We start from the raw sequence: 24,341 nt of genomic DNA on the forward strand, positions 1-24,341 counted from the left end.
GGGGGCGACATCACATTTATCGGCATCTGCTCTGCCATCACATAAGCCTCCTCATCAAACGTGTCGACACAGCCGTACCGACACACCGCACACACACAGGGAATGCTCTGACTGAGGACAGGACCCCACACAGCCCTTTGGGGAGACAGAGAGAGAGTATGCCAGCACACACCAGAGCGCTATATAATTTAGGGATTAACACTATATTGAGTGAATTTTTCCCAATAGCTGCTTGTATATACAATATTGCGCCTAAATTTAGTGCCCCCCCCCCCCTCTCTTTTTAACCCTTTGAGCCTGCAAACTACAGGGGAGAGCCTGTGGAGCTGTCTTCCAGCTGTACTGTGAAGAGAAAATGGCGCCAGTGTGCTGAGAGAGATAGCTCCGCCCCTTTTTCGCGGACTTTTCTCCCGCTTTTTTATGGATTCTGGCAGGGGTATTTATCACATATATAGCCTCTGGGGCTATATATTGTGATATATTTGCCAGCCAAGGTGTTTTTATTGCTGCTCAGGGCGCCCCCCCCCCCCCCCCAGCGCCCTGCACCCTCAGTGACCGGAGTGTGAAGTGTGCATGAGGAGCAATGGCGCACAGCTGCAGTGCTGTGCGCTACCTTGGTGAAGACTGATGTCTTCTGCCGCCGATTTTCCGGACCTCTTCTTGCTTCTGGCTCTTTAAGGGGGATGGCGGCGCGGCTCCGGGAACGAACACCAAGGCCAGTTCCATGCGGTCGATCCCTCTGGAGCTAATGGTGTCCAGTAGCCTAAGAAGCCCAAGCTAGCTGCAAGCAGGTAGGTTCGCTTCTTCTCCCCTTAGTCCCTCGATGCAGTGAGCCTGTTGCCAGCAGGTCTCACTGTAAAATAACAAACCTAAAATAAACTTTCTTTCTAGGAGCTCAGGAGAGCCCCTAGTGTGCATCCAGCTCGGCCGGGCACAGAAATCTAACTGAGGCTTGGAGGAGGGTCATAGTGGGAGGAGCCAGTGCACACCAGGTAGTCTAAAAGCTTTCTTTTAGTTGTGCCCAGTCTCCTGCGGAGCCGCTATTCCCCATGGTCCTTACGGAGTTCCCAGCATCCACTGGGACGTCAGAGAAAATAATAATAATAATTATAAATAATGTATTACTGTAACACAGAACACTGCCACATTCATATCTATGTCCAACCGGCAGTCTATCATCTCCTCTACCATATGTCCTGATTTGTTCCCGTATGTCTACTGTCAGCCCAAATTGTAATTCACTGGGATTAAAAGATCAAGGCTGGAGATTTATATGCAAATTTGTATTTAAAGTTTAAAATCTTTGTCTTGATTAAAAAAAAGTAGAAAAAAAAAACACGTGTCGCCCAGTACTGCTTCTTGTGTTTCACTGAGAAAGTCTTTTCCTCTAATGCAAACCGATGGTTGTCAGGTTGTGTGTTTTTATTAAAGTATACTATGAATGTGTCCTCTCTCAAAGTTTTATATTATATTTATTGCACAACAGTTAATATCATAAAAAATATAAATTGTATACGGTTTTTCTCAGCTACTTTTAAATATGCATTACAGTATTTTATTTCAGTAATTCCAGCGTACAGTATATTATGTTTTTCACTGATCAGTTTTGTAAAGCCGTAAGTTAAGTAAACGGGCATAATGATGCAGCAGCGCTAACCCCCTAACCCTGCCCCCCCCCCCCCCCCCCTCAGCCTAACCCTAACCCTCCCCAGTGGTGCCTAAACCTAACGCCCCCTTCCCGCAGCCTAAACCTATCCCTCCCAGCCCGCATTCTAACGCTAACCCTCCCCGGGGGTGCCAAACCCCTTCTCCCCGCAGCCTAAACCCCCCCCCCCTAACACTCTGCCTAAACCCATACTTAACCTGATACTTACCTACTTTTTTTCTCTCCTCTCTGGGAGATACTCGGAGAGGAGAAGCAGGTGGGCGGCGATGGAGGCGGGGCTGGGTCAATGAAGCCATCAGGCCCAGCCCACTGCACAAGCAAATACCGCGATTGGACGGTATTTGCATATGGGCAGAGCTTCAATGACGCGATTAGCATATAATTGCATCATTAAGCCCCGCCCCCTCCGCCGGGTCCTCGATTCAGCACTGTTTAGCTCCCCATTCTGCCCACTTTCCTAGGAAGTGGGCAGAATGCGGGAGGGGTGCCCACTCTTCCGGGGCTGCGGGGGACTACCCGAGAAACCTGGTGTCTCCCGCAGAATCCGGGAGAGTAGGTAAGTCTGCCTAAACCCCATCTCTCCCCCTGTGGCCTAACAATGAGGAGCCCCGGCAGACCTCAATCCATGTCTGGATGCCGGTGCAAACATTCTGGGCAGTGTTGAGATTCCGGCATCGGTATTCTGACTGCCGGGATGCCGAATGACAGACTCCTGAACGGATGCCTCTTGTATAAGTAGATTCCTCCTGCATGCATGTGCGATCCAAGGACGCAACACTGGATCATCTGCAACACTATTGGCCGGCTGAGTAACCCCTGAGGTTACGCAGACCGGCTGCCGCAGCTCCGTCGCTGAGGCCAGGAAATCTCCATCAGAAGACGGAATTTGCTGGCCTCGGCGCTCCCACAAAACGGAGGCAATGCGCTACCAATCAGATGCAGACTGTCAATCAGGATAAAACAATAAGAAAGCACTGGTGTAATAATGATTGTCAGTGGATCAGTCATATATTATGTAATATAAACAGCTGCAACACATAAAAATAAAGGAAAATAAACTAAAATACGAATAATGAAATAAAAATACAAATTAAAAAAATATAAAGATAAATGAAGTAAAAAACAACTTGGAAATAAATGTTCATATTCCTTTTTGTAGCAAGGTGCCTGCTTTAACAGTCAGGGTAGAAGACAACTAACCCTATTTTTTCACCCTGGGGCAGATGTATTAAGCCTGGAGAAGTGATAAAGCAGTGATAAGTGCAAGGTTATAACGCACCAGCCAATCAGCTCCTAACTGTCATTTTTCAAATCCGTAATGATTGGCTGGTGTGTTATCACCTTGCACTTATCACTGCTTTATCACTTCTCCAGGTTAATACATCTGCCCCTATAGCGCTGCCGTCGCTTTTCTCATCCTCCTCTGCTTGCTGCCTGCTGTTGTGTGTGCAGCTGCGGTCCGTGCAGACTAGATTCACTGTGGGTGCGTGGAGCTGATATGGCTGCAGGTGTAGTGAATGCGGCTCCGGATTACTGCGTCACTGAACCTAGTCCCGTAGTGCCGGTAGTCTTTTTGCGGCACCAACACGTTTTATCTCATAGATAAGTTTAAGGGGTCTATTCATGAAGCAGTGAAAAGTATGGAGAAGTGAGCCAGTGGAGGAGTTGCCCATGGCAACCAATCAGCTGCTACTTATGATTTTATAGAATGCTTTTGAAATATGTTACATCAATGCTGATTGGTTGCCATTGATAACTTCTCCACTCTTTCCACTGCTTCATGAATAGATCCTAAAGTGTCATAGAAAGCTGCTTTTTTTCCAATAGGGTCTGCCTGATATAGGGGGTAATTCAGATCTGATCGCAGCAGCAAATTTGTTAGCTAATGTGCAAAACCATGTGCACTGCAGGGGGGGGGGGGGGGGGGCAGATGTAACATGTGCAGAGACAGTTTGGGTGGGTTATTTTGTTTCTGTGCAAGGTAAAAACTGTCTGCTTTATTTTAACACTGCAATTTAGATCTCAGTTTGAACACAACACACCCAAATCTAACTCTCTCTGCACATGTTACATCTGCCCCCCCCTGCATTGCACATGGTTTTGCCCATTAGCTAATAAATTGCGGCAATCAGATCTGAATTAGGCCCATTATGATTTTAATAGACTGTCAATCAACGGATGTCTGCACACAGTCACACGGGTCCTGCACTTGCTCAACGTACCGAACACTGTGACATTCTCCATACAGCGACCAAATCTGAATCATGCCCTATGTGTTCCTGACCGCAAAACACAATCACATACCTCCCAACTGTCCCGATTTTCGCGGGACAGTCCTGTTTTTTTGGGTCTGTCCCGCTGTCCCTCCTGCGGGCCGCAGTGTCCCGCGGTCGGGGGGGGGGGCAGTTGGGAGGCTCCTGATCACTCACTGCTCTGCTCAACTGCTCAGCGTCTACTTCAGGGAGTTAGAGGGAGAGGGGGCATACCAGCAGCTCACAGAGCGCTGGCCATGCCCCCTCAGTGACGAAAACGGGGCGTGGCTCGCAATAGCGGACACTCCCGTGAAGCCACGCCCCCTTACACACAGACCACGCCCCCTTTTCGGGCGCAGACGCGCTGCGTGCGCCAAGATGTCCCTCCTTCCTGAACTTGAATGTTGGGAGGTATGCAATCATTTGCTCACATTACTAATTATATGTATACAAGGTGCACAAAGTGTTTGATGATCCTGTAGGCGTGATTCAGAGGTGGATGTCTGCAGAGTACAGAACTGCTCCGTGCCTCTGTTTAGTCACCGCCCGGGAAAGCCCAGCACTTTTCCAAGACATTTCTGTTACCGTGCTTCTGAATAGCAACAGCGCCTTTGTGCGCCGTGACAGCATTTAGGGATCTTCGCACATGCGCAGCAGCAAAAGAACTGCAGCTCAACTCCGATCAACATCAGCATCGTGTGTGGCGCTGTATCGGGTATTGCACACCTATAATTTGGTCAATTTTGTGTATGACCCTCACTGCCCAATGTCAGAAATTAGAACGTTACTGAATTACACGTTTCACAACAGACATAATCACTGGCGTAGTACACAGGGGGTAATTCAGACCTGATCGCTGGGCAGTGATTTTTGCAGCCCTGCGATCAGATAGTCGCCGCCTACAGGGGGAGTGTATTTTAGCTGTGCAAGTGTGTGATCGCATGTGTAGCAGAGCTGTACAAACAGATTTTGTGCAGTCTCTGCGTAGCCCAGGACTTACTCAGCCACTGCGATCACATCAGCCTGTTCGGGGCAGGATTTGTTGTCAGACACCCGCCCTGCAAACGCATGGACACGCCTGCATTTTTCTAGACACTCCCTGAAAACGGTCAGTTGCCACCCACAAACATAGAAACATAGAAACATAGAATTTGTCGGCAGATAAGAACCACTTGGCCCATCTAGTCTGCCCTTTTTTTTTTATATTATTTTTATCTCTAACCTTATTTGATCCTTATTTCTTTGTAAGGATATCCTTATATCTATCCCATGCATGTTTAAATTGCTCCACTGTCTTAGCCTCTACCACCTCTGATGGGAGGCTATTCCACTTGTCCACTACCCTTTCTGTGAAATAATTTTTCCGCAAATTTCCCCTGAACCTCCCCCCCTCCAGTCAGTGCATGTCCTAGTGTCCTATTGCTTCTCTTCATTTGGAGAATGTTTCCCTCCTGGACTTTGTTAAAACCCTTGATATATTTGAACGTTTCTATCATGTCCCCCCTTTCCCTTCTCTGCTCCAAACCATCCATATTGAGATTTCTTAATCTCTCCGGGTACGTTCTGTAATGTAGACCATGCTCCACTTTAGTTGCCCTTCTTTGTACAGTCTCTAATGTATTAATATCCTTTTGAAGATATGGCCTCCAGAACTGAATACAGTATTCTAGATGAGGCCGTACCAATGACCTATACAGTGGCATTATTACTTCTTTCTTTCTGCTGCTGATTCCTCTCCCTATGCAGCCAAGCATCTGACTAGCCTTCCTCATTGCCTTGTTACATTGCTTACCTGCCTTTAAGTCATCTGAAATAGTGACTCCTAGATCCCTCAGTAGTTTCCAGTATAGTGCCATTAATACTGTATTTAGCTTTAGGATTTTTGAGACCCAAGTGCATGATTTAGCATTTTTTGTCATTAAACTGTAATTGCCAGACTCTTGACCATTCCTCTGGTCTACATAGATCCTCAATCATTTGTTTTACCCCACCTGGTGTGTCTACCCTGTTGCATACCTTTGTGTCATCTGCAAACGCCTTCTTCCTGTCAATCTCCTTGTGAACGCCCATGCGAATGGATCCTTCGCACAAACCCGTCGCTGACCGGCGATCCCCGTTGCTGTGGTCCGTCGCGCCTGCAGATTGCAGTGCATACACATGCGCAGTACAGACCTGATCGCACGCTGCGCAAAAACGCACAGCAGCGATCAGGTGTGAATTAACCCCAGAGCTGTGTGCACATTGGCTGCAGAGGTGGCTGCGTTGCATGCACAGATATAAATGCGGCGTATAGTCCCTATCCGTTGGCTTGAAGTAGCTGTAGTCACCATCAGCACACATTTCACCAGTCCAATCCTTGGTGCAAGAGAGCCGTCAGAGCCAGGCAGATCCCAGCTTATGCCTACCTCTGAATAGTCTACAATTCCACCTACACGCCCACCACACGCCCTCAGAATACTTATCCAATGCGGGAACACCCAGTTCCCCCCACTCAGCTGCAAGGGGAAATACGTGCCATGCGCAATTACTCAACGTTGCGTATGGCTGTCTTTGGAGCGCGCACATAGGCAAATGCGGGGGGGGGGGGAAATTCTGGTTGCACTGAAACCCCCCTCCTCTTGGCAAGTAGCCCACATTATGACAATAGCAGTGGCATATAATACGGTTACTAGAGCTGCCGACACATCATGCAGTGTAAGGGACAGAGCAGAGCTGCTGCACATGCCCAGTGGTAGCAGCTTCTACTACCAAGTTTGCTGTGTGTGTGGATTTGAGTCCTCAATCAGTGCTCTGCAGAGCCGGATTAACGGTGGGGCGGAAGGGGCGGTCGTCCCGGGGCCCCCACACACTGCCCTCACAACTGCAAAAAAACATTGGAGTAGAAGTACAACACTTACCTGTCTCCTCTCCGTCCTCCTCGGCAGCTGAGCTGTTCCTTTACTGCTGCGTCCGCTTCACTCACAGCAGTCTCGCGAGATAATGTCAAATCTATGTAATGTCAGACCTTAATCCGGCCCTGGTGCTCTGGACCAGTGAGTAGCTACCAGGAAGAAGAGACAGGAACCTTACCATGAGGTGGGAGAATGTGTGCAGTACTGGTTCTATTATGTTTGTGTATTTATTTTATGTTTAACCTTTTCCTGACCACTTTGATACAGCCTATACAATAGACCATCTATAGTGTTAAATATTAATACTGTACTCCATACAGTATTCAGTGTATAAAAAGACCAATGTTTAGATTAATATCCAGGGTCATTACCAGGTTCTTCTGCCACTCCCCAGACTCCCGTCCTTGGCCTATATTTACTAATAATCCGAGTTTGTCCGATTTGTGTTTTTTTTTCTAAGTCCCAACACGGGAATTCACTAAGCACAAATCTCGGCAGTGTTTGGGCTATTCGTAATGGTTTTACCGGCAAAGTTCAGAAATACGAATGAATAGACCATCGGTCAAACGCGGCTGTTATTTCATACAACACGGGTATACTATTCACTATTCATTCGAATTTGGGTGTTAGTCTCTGAGTGCTCAATTGCGGTCGTATTTTTTTGCGATTCGTTAAAAAAAGCAGCAAAATAATAGACCTGCTTTTTTCAGGCGTGTTTACATGTGTTGCAACTTACAAATAATTCACACCTGAATTAGGATGCCTATAAAAAGAATCTTAGGCCCATTTCAAACAACCTACACTCAGAAATGGCAGCAGGGCTGTGGACCAGTGATCTTTTGTGTGCTGTGGGATTCCTCAGACTCAGACATCAGCCTGTAAGTAACCAGGGCCAAGAAACTGAACATGGTCAGCAGGTTGTACAGGTTCCGCGGACGCTGCGCAGGCCTCGGTTTTTTAGGGGGCGTTTAAACTTGAACGCATTGTCCGATGACAGGGTCATACAGATGTTCCGTCTAAATCGTAACATTTTCCATCTGTATGACATTGTCAAACTGGGCCTAGACCCTGAGACAGCACGCTCTCGCCCTGTCTCAGGCCTGCACAAACTCCTGGCTGTGTTGCACTTTATGGCTACTGGGAGCTTTCAGGCTGTGCCTGGGGATGTCATTGGAATCTCACAGCCCTCATTTTCAAGAATATTAACACAGGTGATGTATACCTAACTACCTCCTCTGTTTTTGGTTGGTTTTAATTACTCTCAGTGGCCAGTTCTGTCCTAAAATCTCATGTTTTATTTTCTATCAAATATACACACAGGTGTTGGCTGTTTTGCAGCCCCACATCGATGCCTTAATCTGCTTCCCTACCCAGGAGTCTCAGTGGCATGCCGTCAGGGTAGATTTCTATGAGCTTGCTGGTATGCCCAATGTGCTGGGAGCCATAGATTGCACACATATTCAGCTGAGACCACCTAGGGGCAGGCAGCACATCTATACTAATCGTCATCTAGACCACCTCACAAATGTGCAGGTGGTTTGTGATGCAAAACTCAAAATAATGAGTGTTGCTGGTTACCCTGGGGGCTGCCATGACTCCTTCATCCTCAGTCAGTCATCCCTCTTTGATAAGTTTGAGGACGGACAAATGCCAGATGGATGGCTGCTGGGTATGTAATTTGATATGTGTAGGCCTGTGTATACTTTGGCCAAATACAGTGTGTTACTTATGTGTTGCTGTATCTTAACATGAGTCACGTTACTATATCTGTCTTTCAGGTGATGGAGGATATGGCTGTTTCTCTTGGCTTCTAACTCCATTGTCCCGACCTGATACCCCTGCTGAACACAATTACAATCATGCACATAAGTCCACGTGGAATGTGATAGAAAGATGTTTTGGTGTGCTGAAATCTAGGTTTCGGTGTCTGGATAAGTCTGGTGGCCTTTTTGTTGTATAGTCCCTTGAAGGTGACTCAAATTGTGTTCTGCTGCTGCTTTCTTCATAACATGTGTTTGCAACAAGACCTGCCACATGTTGATGAGGAGCAGGAGGATGAAGAAAGCAGCCAGCAAGCAGAGGAATTAGAGACATCTGGTGATACTTGGAGTACAGATGTAGGGAGGCAGGTTAGGCAAGACCTCATAAATAGTTATTTTTAAGGTAAGTTTTGTTTGCTTCTTTCATTTGTTGTGTAAGCCTAAATATATGTTGCCCCATTTTTCGTTTAAAAACCATTACTCAGAATGTGTCTGTCTCCTTGAGACATACAAACATACCCTCGCTTTATGCAAAACAAATGTAGCATGTGTATTGTGTTTATTTAAAACCTCTAAACAACAGATTATGAGTGACATGCCTGAAGTCTGGATAAGGGTTAATAAACTTGTACTGATAATTTCTTAAAAACACACATAATCCACATAGTAATTTTTAACACTTCTCCACATATAATATGTTAGCCTTGAGGAATACATGTGTCCCTATGTGTGATGCTCCATCGTATTTAAGGGACACCAAACTTAGTATCATCCAAAATTATTTATTTTGTTATGTTTGCTGGAGTAAACTTGCAGATTTGTAAGTCAATACACAGTTTTCAACATATATCCATTATTAGTCACATTATTTTTGAACATTAAAATATTTACAATTTTTTTGTTTCTGCATCATGGCCCTCATTCCGAGTTGTTCGCTCGCAAGTGAATATTAGCAGATTTGCTCATGCTAAGCCGCCGCCTACTGGGAGTGAATCTTAGCATCTTAAAATTGCGAACGATGTATTCGCAATATTGCGATTACACACCTCGTAGCAGTTTCTGAGTAGCTTCAGACTTACTCGGCATCTGCGATCATTTCACTGCTTGTCGTTCCTGGTTTGACGTCACAAACACACCCAGCGTTGGCCCAGACACTCCCCCGTTTCTCCGGCCACTCCTGCGTTTTTTCCGGAAACGGTAGCGTTTTTTCCCACACGCCCATAAAACGGCCTGTTTCCGCCCAGTAACACCCATTTCCTGTCAATCACATTACGATCGCCAGAACGATGAAAAAGCCGTGAGTAAAATTCCTAAGTGCATAGCAAATTTACTTGGCGCAGTCGCAGTGCGAACATTGCGCATGCGCATTAAGCGGAAAATCGCTGCGATGCGAAGATTTTTACCGAGCGAACAACTCGGAATGAGGGCCCCATGTGTAAGAATCTGATTACTCATTTTTTACACACCCAAACATGGCACAACAATAATGTCATTCATTTTGGACTGAATTATCTAAATTTTTACACAACATATTAGGACCTCTTTCGCCAACTCAATTGTGTTATTCTTGTAATGTCGTCTACAGAAAAAATGTAAAAGAGTTAAAATTCACATTGTAAGTTGTATTGGTCATGGATGAATCTGCATGGCTGCCAATTAGTCTGTCTGCATAATATGAGAATGAGTGGAATATAGAAAGTAATTATTAGAAAAAAAATCAAGTGGTCTTGTTTCTGCATGCTAAAGACATTCTGCATGGCTGCCAATTAGTCTGTCTGCAGGATATGAGAATGATTGGAATCTAGAAAGAGTAATTTATTAGAAAAAAATCAAGTGGTCTTGTTTCTGCATGCTAAAGACATTCTGCATGGCTGCCAATTAGCCTGTCTGCAGGATATGAGAATAATTGGAATCTAGAAAGAGTAATTATTAGAAAATAATCAAGTGGTATTGTTGCTGCATGCTAAGATTAATGTGCAGATCAAATAACTTTTTCCTCCTCCAAAATAATACAAAGATGTTAAAGAATAAATGTGTTGCAAAAAATCCTGTTGTTGTTTGTAACAATTATAATTAATGATGTTGAACAAATTGACAAGGTGCTAAGTGTTATATATATTGTGACAAACCTACACTTACTAACTGTGTTTATTTTCTTCTCTATACAGAAATCGGTGTCTCTATTTTTTATTTTTTTGGGGGTTGGCTGCTTGGACTGGCCTTTGCCTTTACCACTGTCATGTTGGCGTGCTCTGGTAGAGCGCTTTGGTGGTGAGGACACTGGCGATAGAATAGGAGTAGTCGAACCAGAATTGCTGCTTGGTTGCTGTTGGTGCTGGGATCTGAGTGTCTCATTGAGGTTAGTGAGGGTGGCATTGAGTTCATGTGTTGCAGCATTTTGATTTTCTAAAATTCTGGTGATAGATTCATTGATCATTTGATTGTTTTCTAAGATGTAGCTTTGCTGTTGTCTGTGCTGTTCTTCCATTATGCGTTGTAAGTTGCCCATGACATGTGTAATGTCTGCACGCATGATTTCCATGGTATTGGCAATTCTGGTGGTTGGTTCATTTTGGCGACTGATATTTCTGCTGATTCTTCTGAGGCGAGATGGTAGGTTAGCAAAAATTTGGGTCTGCCTACGCAGGCAATCTTGATTAGTGGCCTGCAGTGTAGCCCAACTGTTGCAAAACACTTGATCAGGGCCTTGTGCTACTGGTGTTGTTGGGCTGTGTTGTGGTGGTGGAATGCTTTGCTGTGGTGGTGTACTCACAGGTGCTGGGTGGCTAATTCCTTCGATTACTGGCTGCATTTGTAAAATGATTGTCTCATCCATGTCACTGTGTTGCTGCTGTTGCGTCGGGATGCTGGTACCAGTACTATAATCTGGAATTAGAATCATTTTGGCGTTAGTTAGACATATGTTTGAGAAATGAAAACAAAGCAATAAACATGGAACACATGTATTTAAATGGTGCTTTCAGATATCCAGCATAGCAACATCATCACTCAGAACCTAAATACAGACATATTCCTGTTTGTGGCAAATGTGTCTGGTTACTTCATTCTTAAAGCAAGCACATGAGTTGTATGGTAGATCAGACATACTCCACCATAAAAACACACTTTAAATCATAATGTGTTGCCTTATAGTGTTTAAAACAAAAACATAGTCATGTTTTTGCATGTTGGTGCCAATGTTAGTACAAACACATAAGTGAAATTGAGGGAAAAAAAAACTTACTATTTGCCAAGCTTACACATGTGTTTATGTTGCAGCATCTTCCACACAATCTGCTACTGTATGGTTGAAGTGGACATACATATCTTTACTGGATGTGGACAAGGCCATTTTGCTCAGAATCCATTTGATGTTTTATTGTTTTTGGTAAGTATAGCAGATTTTGTTGAATTTTGAGTGAATTAGTCTAAATAAATGGATTATTATGATATGATAATTTTTTTTATTCATTACAGTTTCTTACTCACAAGATGAGGGGAGTGTGGTTGGCGTCTTGGAGGTGTGTCCAAAATTTGGAGTGGTGGGACCGAAGAAACTGTAGACAATCTTCGTGGCGGGGTAGACTGCTGTGGTTGTGATTGGACATCAGACCTTGCTTTCTTTGTTGCCACATGTCTTATTGTTTGGTGTGCTACAGGAGTCCGCCTTCTGCTGCTCAAGACTTATTTTGATGGACCTAGGATTTAAAGTGTACTTTTGTTATGGCCATTCCTTTACAAACATAACCTATACTACAATGGACACTTTACCTGCTTCCGCAGCGTCATCATCATCAGATGTCATGGGAGTGACTGTAGGCCGACCAGTACTGCTTTTTTTCAACACTGTAAATAATGAAACAAATAAAATAACTCATTTATTCATGCTATTGTTGATACATCCATCCATTATGTTTATAAGCATTAAATCTTTAAAAAATGGATGTTTATTGCTGTGGGAATAATTTCTGACCAAAAACATAAATAATGTTTTAAAACACACACATTGGCCACAAGCCATATGCACTATGGAAAGTGCAACACAGGAAATAATGTACAGGACACAGACATAGGACACAATTACAAATACATACACTAACAAGCCAAAACACATACATCTTCATTTAAAAATGTTAGGTAATTAATGAAAGATGCAATATAGAAAATGCTCTGTGATGTGGCACTCCAAACACACATTAGCACAATATGAGCTTAACCCCCCCCCCCCCCCCCCCTTCCAAAAAAAAAAAACCCCATCAGAATAGTAAGGTACCTAAGTCTGCAGTGTTGTGTCAGGGTACAAATACAGACTCAAAATTAACCAAAAAATAGTGGGTTTGTGTAAAACATGATTACATACAGTACTAATGAAATTACACATGTAACTGGCTTTAAAGCCACTTTGCACTACTCCAGCCTCTAACATGTCAACCACTGTTTTTGAAACATTGCACATGGATAACTGAAATAAAAAACATAGTCCAACTTGCAAACTGTAAAATGTGCAAAAGGAAAACATTATTGCTGGACAATTCAATGACACACCAAGACCAAACTACACATGGAAAATGTACTGTTAAAAAACCACATGACATACAATAAAGTATTATGTTACATTGGCTTTCGTAGAAAACATTACCCAAAACAATGTATTTGCTGACGCACACATGAAGATGGGAGTAATATGCAACGTCACATGACACACATTTACCCAAAAAATTACGACAGAAGTAATGTAATAGAATGTTAAGACAAATACACATGCTCACCATCCTTCCTGGGCAGATCGGAATCACGGACATGGGTTGCAGACACTACTTCAGGAGGTTTTAAACTCCGCATGGGCTCCTCATAGTCCAGATATCTGGCAATATAGGGCTTTCCACCACCGTTTTTGTGAGCCGACTTCGCCTCCTTGGCCATTTTGGACTTGACACGTCGCTTTATGTCATAGTACCGTTTGCGGCACGTGTCCTCCGTCCGCTTGACCACCCCCTCACTATTTACAGCAGCAAAAACTCTCGCCCACAACACCGTCTTCTTCTGTGTTGGCACCTTGGCGGACTCAAGCCCAAATAGCTGCCGCAGATACTTCATCAGCTCCCGCACCAATGCCACATTTTCAGCATAACTAAACTTTACATTCCGCCCAGTCTTAGTAGTGGTGCGTGGCTGCGGAGCTGTCTGACTGTCACTATCACTGTCACTTGAGGCTGCTGCAGCAACCTCACCCACCTCCTCCACCTCACTAACCTCACTCTCACTCACCTCCTCCACCTGACCAACCTCCTCCCCATCACTCACACCCTCCACCTCACTCACCTCAGCCACCTCACCCACCTCTGAGTCAGACATAATTGTGTGGTTCAACAATTAACACAGGAAAAAAAAAAGACAAACAACACACTCCTCCACTACCACTGCACAACTCACACACACACAAACACACACAAACACTGACAAGGGACTCTAAAGCAAAAAAACTTGGACAAAAAATGAGACAAAACCAAAAAAAACAAGACTACAATAATGACAAGACTACTTTCAAACACAATACTACACTCAGAAATCGCCCAAAAAACTCCTCACCAAACCAACTACTCACCAACCTCCACAGCACAACCTCCCTCCTCACCACTAACTAAACCCACGAGGTGCGGACGGTTTGGGGCGTATTTGGTTGCGCACAGACACTTCTACATCTGAAACACAACCAATCACGAACTGGGATGAAAATCGAAACTAAAAGTGAAAATGCGGCCGTGGTTCATAAATAACTCTGCCGCGTTTAACATAGAAAATAAACCAGTAAAAACATCAAAAACACGTACGCAAATGACAATGACGGCCGTAAATGTGCCAAAAAAAAAAAAACGACTGGCATCGACATAGGAAAACACGAAAACCTACAACTCGACTGCTTCGTAAATTAGCGTATATAGGCCCTCATTCCGAGTCGTTCACTCGGTATTTTTCATCGCATCGCAGTGAAATTCCGCTTAGTGCGCATGCGCAATATTCGCACTGCGACTGCGCCAAGTATCTTTGCTATGAAGAAAGTATTTTTACTCACGGCTTTCTCATCGCTCCGGCGAACGTAATGTGATTGACAGGAAATGGGTGTTACTGGGCGGAAACACGGCGTTTTATGGGCATGTGGCTGAAAACGCTACCGTTTCCGGAAAAAACGCAGGAGTGGCCGGAGAAACGGGGGAGTGGTTGGGCGAACGCTGGGTGTGTTTGTGACGTCAAACCAGGAACGACAAGCACTGAACTGATCGCACAGGCAGAGTAAGTCTGGAGCTACTCTAAAACTGCTAAGTAGTTTGTGCTCGCAATATTGCGAATACATCGGTCGCAATTTTAAGATGCTAAGATACACTCCCAGTAGGCGGCGGCTTAGCGTGTGTAACTCTGCTAAATTCGCCTTGCGACCGATCAACTCGGAATGAGGGCCATAGTTTCAAAAAGTTGCATGAAAATGCACCCGATAAAAAATGGGTTTAAACACTACACAAACCGACTTAAACACGAATATTAGTAAATAAACCCCCTTGTTCCAATGTTCCGCAGTGTGGGAGATTGTGGACTGACATTTGGAAACACCCCTCTCGAAAGCCTGCGTTTGCCACTGCGCACAGTTACTATAAATCGCAATACGACCACAAAAACGGACTTGAGCACAACTCATGGAAATCGATCAGACCTAATAGTTATACAGAGGATGACTTTAATGTTTGTGTTTAAAGTGTAGCTGTTAATTCCCCCCCCCCCCACAAAAAAAAAAAAAAATCAACTGCTACAATTTTCATTGTTTTACATGTACAATATACATGTTAGAGACAAAATAAAAATATTTCAACATTTATATAATGACATTTGTACAGCACACTAACATATGGGGAAGTATGGGCCCAGGGTTCTGGGCAGGGCCGGATTTTGAGGGAGGGAGATTGCTGAAACTACTGTACATGCACTCTGAGCTATCTGTCCCGGCAGAACATACTGTAATTAAACATATGCATTACTTTGTCACTAATTCATATTTAATTAAGGGCTACCAAAAATAAAAACATTTCATGAGCATATTTAAAGATTTTATTAATGGGGCAATAAACTTTAAAAATCTCAACATTTTAATATTTGCAGACAATATTTGTAAGTTAATAGTCCATATTAAAAATTTTCATGTTAATTGGTACCATATTAATTTATTAATGAGGGTTACAGAAGGACTCTTCTTCTCAGAACACGCCCAGTGCCTGAGCCCCTCCCATACTCACACCTTTGGTAGGCGCTTTGGTTGGCATTGGCTACCAGCACAGATGAAGTACCGCTTTTCAGATTTGGTGATGGCCGCAAGCCAATCGCTAGTTGAGTACCATCAGTCAATCAGGAGTATCCACAGTGAGCCAATCACGGCTTGCCGTGTCATCGCTATGCCCACATGCTCCTGCAAGGAAGAGCTGGCGCAATGGGTGCCCCTCCGTTCAGGCCATGGTTGGCAGAGCGGGTAAGGTCCCAGTGGTACACCCTTTCTCTATTCACTACCTTACCACCCTGTCCACCAGGCTTTAGGCTCCAGGGCATGGGTGGTGGGGTCAGGGGGAGTACATTTAAATTCTTGCCTAGTGTACCAAATTTGCCAGGGATGGCCCTAACCCTTTGATTGGGAGCTCATTTGGGCAGGGACAGTTTTACCTCCTTCCTCATATAAATGTAGGATATTTATTTGTATTATCGGTCAAGATGCCGGCTGTCAGAATCCTGGCAGCCGGAATCCCGTCACCGGAATCCTCACACCTTTCAGAATCCTGACGTCGGAGCTCCGATTGGGCCAGGATACCGACGACGGAATCTAAACAGCCAGCATCCCAACTGTAAGTATAGCTGCAATGTTAGGTTTAGGACCGGGTGAGGGTGAGGGGGGGTTAGGTTTAGGCATCAGGCTGGGGGTTACAGTGAGGCTGCGGGGGGGAAGGTTAGGGTTAAGCTGTCGGGGGAGGGGGTTAGGGTTAGGTTGCGGGAAGGGTGAGTTAGGGATAGGTTGCAGGGAGGGCGAGTTAGGGTTAGGCTACGGGGGGGGGAAGGTTAGGGTTAGGCTGCGGGGTGGGTTAGGGTTAGGCCTCGGGGGAAGGTTAGGGTTAGGCTGCGGGGAGGGTGGGTTAGGGTTAGACTACTGGGGGGAAGGTTAGGGTTAGGCTACAGGAGGAAGGTTAGGGTTAGGCTACGGGGGAGGTAAGGTTAGGGTTAGGCTGCAGGGGGGAAGGTTAGGGTTAGTCTACAGGGGAGAAGGTTAGGGTTAGACTGCGGGGGGGAAGGTTAGAGTTAGGCTGCAGGGGGGAAGGTTAGGGTTAGGCTACGGGGAGGAAGGTTAGGGTTAGGCTATGAGGGGAAGGTTAGGGTTAGGCTGTCGGGAGGGTGGTTTAGGGTTAGGCTATGGGGGGAAGGTTAGGGTTAGGCTGCGGGGAGGCTGGGTTAGGGTTAGGCTACAGGGAAGGTTAGGGTTATGCTGCAGGGAGGGTGTGTTAGGGTTAGGCTACTGGGGGGAAGGTTAGGGTTAGGTTACAGGGGGAAGGTTAGGGTTAGGCTACTGGGGGAAAGGTTAGGGTTAGGCTGCGGGGAGGGTGGGTTAGGGTTAGACTACAGGGGGGAAGGTTAGGGTTAGGCTACAGGAGGAAGGTTAGGGTTAGGCTACGGGGGAGGTAAGGTTAGGGTTAGGCTGCAGGGGGGAAGGTTAGGGTTAGGCTACAGGGGGGAAGGTTAGGGTTAGACTGCGGGGGGGAAGGTTAGGGTTAGGCTGCAGGGGGGAAGGATAGGGTTAGGCTACGGGGAGGAAGGTTAGGGTTAGGCTATGAGGGGAAGGTTAGGGTTAGGCTGTCGGGATGGTGGTTTAGGGTTAGGCTATGGGGGGAAGGTTAGGGTTAGGCTGCGGGGATGCTGGGTTAGGGTTAGGCTACGGGGGAAGGTTAGGGTTAGGCTGCAGGGAGGGTGTGTTAGGGTTAGGCTACTGGGGGGAAGGTTAGGGTTAGGTTACAGGGGGAAGGTTAGGGTTAGGCTACTGGGGGAAAGGTTAGGGTTAGGCTACAGGGGGTAAGGTTAGGGTTAGGCTACGGGGAGGGTGGGTTAGGGTTTGGCTATGAGGGGAAGGTTAGGGTAATGCTGTGGGGAGGATGGGTTAGGGTTAGGCTACCGGGGGAAGGTTAGGGTTAGGCTGCAGGTAGGGTGGGTTAGGGTTAGGCTAGGGGGGGAAGGTTAGGGTTAGGCTATGGGGGGAAGTTTAGGGTTAGGATGCGGGGAGGCTGGGTTAGGGTTAGGCTATGGGGGAAGGTTAGGGTTAGGCTGCGGGGAGGGTGGGTTAGGGTTAGGCTACTGGGGGGAAGGTTAGGGTTAGGCTACAGGGGATGGTTAAGGTTAGGCTACTGGGCGGAAGGTTAGGTTTAGGCTACGGGCGTAAGGTTAGGGTTAGGCTATGGGGGAAGGTTAGGATTAGGCTGCGGGGAGGGTGGGTTAGGGTTAGGCTACGGGGGGAAGGTTAGGGTTAGGCCACTGGGGAGAAGGTTAGGGTTAGGCTACAGGGAAGAAAGTTAGGGTTAGGATATGGGGGGAAGGTTAGGGTTAGGCTACTGGGGGGAAGGTTAGGGTTAGGCTATGGGGGGTAAGGTTAGGGTTAGGCTGCGGGGAGGGTGGATTAGGGTTAGTCTACAGGGGGACAATTAGGGTTAGGCTGCGGGGAGGGTGGGTTAGGCTACTGGGGGAAGGTTAGGGTTAAGCTATGGGGGAAGATTAGGGTTATGCTCCGGGGAGGGAGGGTTAGGTTAAGGGGGGAAGTTTAGGGTTAGGCTGCGGGAAGGGTGGGTTAGGCTACGGGGGAAGGATAGGGTTAGGCTGCGGGGAGGGTTGGTTAGGGTTAGGCTACTGGGCGGAAGGTTAGGGTTAGGCTACGGGCGTAAGGTTAGGGTTAGGCTACTGTGGGGAAGGTTACGGTTAGGCTACGGGCGGGAAGTTAGGATTAGGCTGTTGGGGGAGGTTAGGTTTAGGCTATGGGGGAGGTTAGGGTTAGGCTGCGGGGGGAAGGTTAGGGTTAGGCTACAGGGAGGGTGGGTTAGGGTTAGGCTACGGGGAGGGTGGGTTAGCGTTAGGCTACGGGGGAAGGTTAGGATTAGGCTGCGGGGAGGGTGGGTTAAGGTTAGGCTACTGGGGGAAGGTTAGGGTTAGGCTACTGGGGGAAAGGTTAGGGTTAGGCTATGCGGGGGAAGGTTAGTTTAGGCTACGGGGGGAGGTTAGGGTTAGACTGCAGGGAGGGTGGGTTAGGGTTAGGCTACTGGGTGGAAGGTTAGGGTGAGGCTGCGGGGAGGGTGGGTTAGGGTTAGGCACCCCGGGGGAGGTTAGGGTCAGGTTGTGGGGGAGGGTTAGGTTTAGGCAGTGGAGACAGGGGATTAGGTTTAGGCACCTCCGGGGGAGGTTAGGGTCAGGTTGCCGTGGAGGGAGGATTAGGTTTAGGTAGTGGGAACAGGGGGTTAGGTTTAGGCACCTCCAGGGGAAGGTTAGAGTTAGGCTGTGGGTAGGGAGGATTAGGGGGGTGGGTAGAGGGTAGAACACCCTTTACTCACCCCTGTTGTTGTTTTTAACTTTTGGATCCCGGCCTTGGAATTTCGAGCACCGGAATCCCATGTGCCAGTATAACATACTGAATCCATATTGAGTACGTTTTATCAACCCCCTTAATATGTTTAGTGCTGTGTAATATGCCTTTACTTTCTACTCAATGTCTGTCTCTATGTACAGTTTGGCCACTCAAATAGCCATCTTGGTAAATGCCAGTTGATGGCCACCTTATATAAGTAACTACTGTCTTTGTAGCAGCAACTCTAGGCGAGGTTTCTAAAGTGAGCGGCAGGGTCAGACTGGCCCACAGGGGTACTAGGGAAACCACCGGTAGGCCCGACTGTCAGAGGGCTCATTCCTTCCTCTAGGTTCCAGGTTCCAGACTGTGCACTTGTATTATACATGGTAGATATGTTGCATTACATTGCACTAAACTATTGTGTATTTCAAGCCTCTGTGGAGGCTGGCCACACCCCCTTTGTAGGCTGGCCACACCCCTAAGTATGGGCCCCTATAACGGCATTCCCCCGGTGGGCCCTTCATGCCCCAGTCCGACACTGGTGAGCGGCAGCTATATAGGGTCACAGTGGGTTAAAACGCTTTACACAGAGCTAGATTGATGTCTTGTGAAGTTTACTTGGCATGGAAAGAAATCTCAAATTAACAAGACACGGGACACTTAACAATCTATAAATAGTCATTAAATGTCTTTTGCTTTTCTGTTTTGCCTGCTAATAACAAGCACGTTATTATCACGTATGGGATTAGGCGCAGCGTTTGTTATTTGCACACTCCACTAATGTGTTACAGCAGAAAAGATTAGCAGGGAACCTGTGAGCAAGCCTCTTACCATTAGATGAAAGTGTGTGGGGGGGGGGGGGGGGGGAATTACATCCTTAAAGAAGTGGGGAAAAAATCTTAAATTATAATTAGCTTCGTCTCGTGCTGAAGGTAACGGGATAAAGCGCAGCGCTGCTTTGTATGATCTCGCTTCACATTATTAACTGAGTTCTATTTTTACCCGGGCGATGGTGTAAAGCATTTCATGTTAGAATTAGGCTACGTATACTGTACAATTAGCATGTCATTGTAGGGTAGCTGTACTGACATTTTGTGGCATGAAGCTAAATTCGAGACAATGCAGTTTATTAATTCTCTAACCACAGGTGTGCAATCTGAGAGCTGGAATTACAGACTGCAGTCTGGGTTATTGTTTTTTGTTTGGTGGGGAGGTGTGTGTGTGTGTGTGGGGGGGGGGGGGGTGTAGTCCCAGAACAAGGGTGGTCATTCCGAGTTGTTCGCTCGGTAATTTTCTTCGCATCGCAGCGATTTTCCGCTAATTGCGCATGCGCAATGTTCGCACTGCGACTGCGCCAAGTAAATTTGCTATGAAGATTGGTATTTTACTCACGGCATTACGAGGTTTTTTCGTCGTTCTGGAGATCGGAGTGTGATTGACAGGAAGTGGGTGTTTCTGGGCGGAAACTGGCCGTTTTATGGGAGTGTGTGTAAAAATGCTACCGTTTCTGGGAAAAACGCGGGAGTGGCTGGAGAAACGGAGGAGTGTCTGGGCGAACGCTGGGTGTGTTTGTGACGTCAAACCAGGAACGACAAGCACTGAACTGATCGCACTGGCAGAGTAAGTCTCGAGCTACTCAGAAACTTCACAGAGAAGTCTTTTCGCAATATTGCGAACCTTTCGTTCGCAATTTTGCTTAGCTAAGATACACTCCCAGAGGGCGGCGGCTTAGCGTGTGCAATGCTGCTAAAAGCAGCTTGCAAGCGAACAACTCGGAATGAGGGCCAATGATCCTTGAAGTCCCAGGAAATTAAAAAGTTGAACACATTATACTAGGAGACCAATGTATCATTGCTTTTCAGTTTATAGGTTATGCACTGGTTCAGTACACAAAATAGACAAGTGGGACCAGGGCTGAAGTGTGGGTGGCTCCCATGGAGCATGAGCTCCGGGCGCCAAAAAAGTTAGAGGGTGAGTTGCGGCCCGCCACCCATCCTTCCCGCGGGCCACTGTACTGGCAGCCGTAGAGCAGGAGGAGGAGAAGCAGGGGGCGTATACTGACTCAGACTCGGGGACTAGGTAGGGTACAGGGCAGGCCAGAGGTGACAGCAGGAGATACTGACAGCCGGCACATGCCGGAGCTCTGCCGTCCTCTTTATATGTCTCACTGTCTGCTTGTACCTGTGCAGCAGGGTTACTTCTGTCCTGCAGCACCACTCTCTGCCTCTGCTGCTGCAGCACCTCTTTCTTTCCTGGAAAGCCGCAGCCAGGGTCGGACACAAGGGAAACTCCTGGTGGGCCTCACTGCCTGTAGCCCACCTCCTCCTCTAGGGATTAGGTTCCAGACTGTATCCTAGTGCACTTTATTTATACATTATACATATGTTACCTTATACTGCACAGGACAATGGTGTATTATCTAGAGCAGTGATTTTCAACCTTTTTTTACTCACGGCACACCAAACAATATTTTAAAACTGCCAAGGAACACCATCAGTTCCCCACAGAAAAAAACAAAAAACACACATTGGCCCTCATAGTAAAAAAAATAATCTACACATACATTGGCCTACACAGAAAAAACAATCACATTGCTCCCCGCATAAATCCTATTGCTCCCCACATGAATTATTCACATTGTTCCCCCCATAAATCCATAAATCCTTATTCTCCCCACATAAATCCTATTGTTCCCCACAGAAGAAAAAAATAACAAATATTAGCCCCTACCGGTCAGCTGTCCTCCTCCCTGTCCCTCAGTGGCGGGGATTGTTCATAGTGGAGTGCTGCGAATACTGAGCAGTGGGCGGTCGGGTAGGTGTGGATGTGGGTGGGCAAGGAAAGCTGTGTATGCAGGCAGGAACTGGAAGATGTGTATGCAGGCAGGTGGGCTGGCTGGGCGGTGAGAAGCGGCGGCCATGACCTATGATATCACACCACCGCGTCTTCAAGGCATACGTCACGGCCGGAGTACGACTGATCCTCTAAGAAGAGCCCAGGCCAACAGTTCACTCTGAAGGTGCAGGAAGCTGCTCTGGCTCCGCGGCACACCTTGCAACTGGTCGCGGCACACTAGTGTGCCACGGCACACTGGTTGAAAAAGCCTGGTCTAGAGTGAGTTACTATTATTAATCTTCTACATTATCATGCATGCACAAGCAGTGTTTACTATATATATTTATCAAGGGGTCCAGCCCATGCACTCGCTGATGGTTAGCCAGGCCTCTGTGGTGGTTGGCCACACCTCCACTATTGCCTGGCCACACCCTTAAGCATGGGCTCCTACCACTACATTTCCCTGGTGGGCCATTCTTGCCCTAATCCGACACTGGCTGCTTCATATGTCTCTACTTCAGATGCTGCAGCAGCTTTCTTTGCCCTTGCTGCTGCAGCTCCTCTTTCTGCCCCAGGTTCTACAAAACCTCTCTCTGCCCCGGCTGCTGCAGCACTTCTCTCTTCATTGATGCTGCAGCACCTCTCTCTCACCCAGTTGCTGCTGCTGCTACAGCACCTCTCTCTGCTCCAGCAGCAGCAGCAGCAGCACAGTCTGGTGCTGTTTTCTTCAAACTGTACTCAAAGTACCATGCTGCCATTTATAAAAATAGCTGGCAGTTCTTTGTTAGAAGAATCTGCTGCAAGTAGCCATTATCATCTGACTGACTATCCATTATGCAGAGTGACAGTCTCATTGTACCCGGCTCGTCATGCCTTTCGGAGCCCCTGTTCCTGAGTGTGTATATTGTTCCAGTTTGGCAAATAATCATTTCTTGTTGCCGTGAACGGCTTTGATTTATACTCATGAAAAATGTTTGTGTTAATGAGATAAAGATTTATGTTATGCACTAAGATAACATGGTGAGTGATCTGCTTCCAGTTTGGTTGGAAAGCTGGAAAAACTTGTGGTTTTGGTGCTCACACCTTGGCCATGCCAACTGTTTGCCGACTGTCAGTGTCAGCTGCACACCAATGTGGTGTCAACAGTTGATGGAGGTAATTGATGAACATCACAAGGCTCCTGGTGCCACTTACAGCCATGGAGCAGGATCTAGCTGCTGTAGCACTCATCGCTAGATTAAAGGGGGGGGGGGGGGGGGGTGAAGGGCATACTGTACCACAGGCCCCCCTTTGTCAGGGGGCCCCCCAGCCAGAGCACACTGACATCACTAGCTTTCCCTCTTAAGCAGCAGCAGAACCAGCAGCCATAATGTGAGCAAGACAGTATGCAGTGAAGGCAGATGCACAGGAGTATCAGATTTCATGAGCTACAGACGGAGCTTTCTGACCAGAGGAGAGATAGGAGGGTGGAGAGAGCTGTTAGTGACAAAGGGATCCCAGCTTCTCCTCCTCCCCGCCTGGGTGTCTGTGTCCTGTGTAAATTGTTATGCAACTAAACTATTTGGGTCTAGAGATAGAGACACACACAGAGAGTCCTCCTGAGTCCTGTTCCAGTGTGTAAACAGTACAGAGGCTGGCAATCATATATTAAGTGGGAAGTCCAGGTAGAGAGCATTTTGTCCCTTCTGGAATGGGACATGTTGGGAAATATGCACAATTTAATATACATCCCCCACCTTCCATCGGGGCCCCCTGTCTTAAGTGCTCCGGGCACCCCCAAGGCTTAATCCAGCCCTGGTAGCACTTCTACACTGGCATAGGCGTGCGCAGAACATTTTATTAGGGGGTGCACCGTCGGAGGGGTGTGTCTAGCACCGCCTTTTGGGCGTGTCCAGCACCATCTATTGACGGTCAACGCAATATAAAATATCCACCCTTGTACTAAATCTAATAAAGCAGATACATTGTCAGATGTTGTGGTGTGCACCAAACAAACACCCCTGATGGCACTCACTGCAATTACCCTGCTCCTCCTCAGCCTGGTCTGGCTCCCACTCTCTTTCCTCTGCAAGCTGCAGCAGCTTACTTACAAGTCAGTCACTCACTGACACTGACAGTCGCAGACTAGTACTGCTGCTACTGGAAAAACGAGTGACGTGTCAATGTTGCTGCCGACCGCCTGCCAGTATTGAATTTGTCTTCCTAAGAGGAACACTGGCTGCATGCTGATCCTCATCAGTGGCTGGCGTTGGCATAGCATAGAAGGAGAGAGGTGGGCATGTGGCGGGTGGGTGTGCGAGCAGCATGACG

Source organism: Pseudophryne corroboree, chromosome 2 (assembly GCF_028390025.1).
Source record: "Pseudophryne corroboree isolate aPseCor3 chromosome 2, aPseCor3.hap2, whole genome shotgun sequence".
NCBI lineage: Eukaryota > Metazoa > Chordata > Amphibia > Anura > Myobatrachidae > Pseudophryne > Pseudophryne corroboree.